This window comes from Austrofundulus limnaeus, unplaced genomic scaffold (genome assembly GCF_001266775.1).
Source record: "Austrofundulus limnaeus strain Quisiro unplaced genomic scaffold, Austrofundulus_limnaeus-1.0 Scaffold760, whole genome shotgun sequence".
NCBI lineage: Eukaryota > Metazoa > Chordata > Actinopteri > Cyprinodontiformes > Rivulidae > Austrofundulus > Austrofundulus limnaeus.
Genome location: NW_013953162.1, coordinates 142,004 through 142,456, shown reverse-complemented (window position 1 = coordinate 142,456; position 453 = coordinate 142,004).

The window sequence follows — 453 nt, the reverse complement described above, 5'->3', positions numbered from 1 at the left end:
TCAGAAATCAGACCAGTTAATGTCAGAAATCAGACCAGTTAACGTCAGAAATCAGACCAGTTCAGATTAAAGCTGCTGAAAGCAAATCCAGGAGGGAGGTATAGGGTGGGCTTCGCCTCATGGTGGGGTGCACATTATTTAATTTTACCTTTTAAATTTGTTCTTTTTAATATATTTAATTACACTTAATTTAAAATCTATTTTATATGAAATTTAGTAAACAAAATTAATTATTTTATTTATTTGAGGGGGGGTGGTGTCACCTATGGGGCTTGACGTGGCCCGCAGGACGTCAGTTGAAAAACCTTGTCATACATTTTTTTGTTCCAGACAGAAAGAAGAAAATCCACATTGATTTGATTTGATTTAAAGATTACTAAAAATCAAGCCTGACTCAGCATATTTGCTGTTTTACAGCAGGTTCCTGTTCTGCAGCACATAAAACACTCAGAA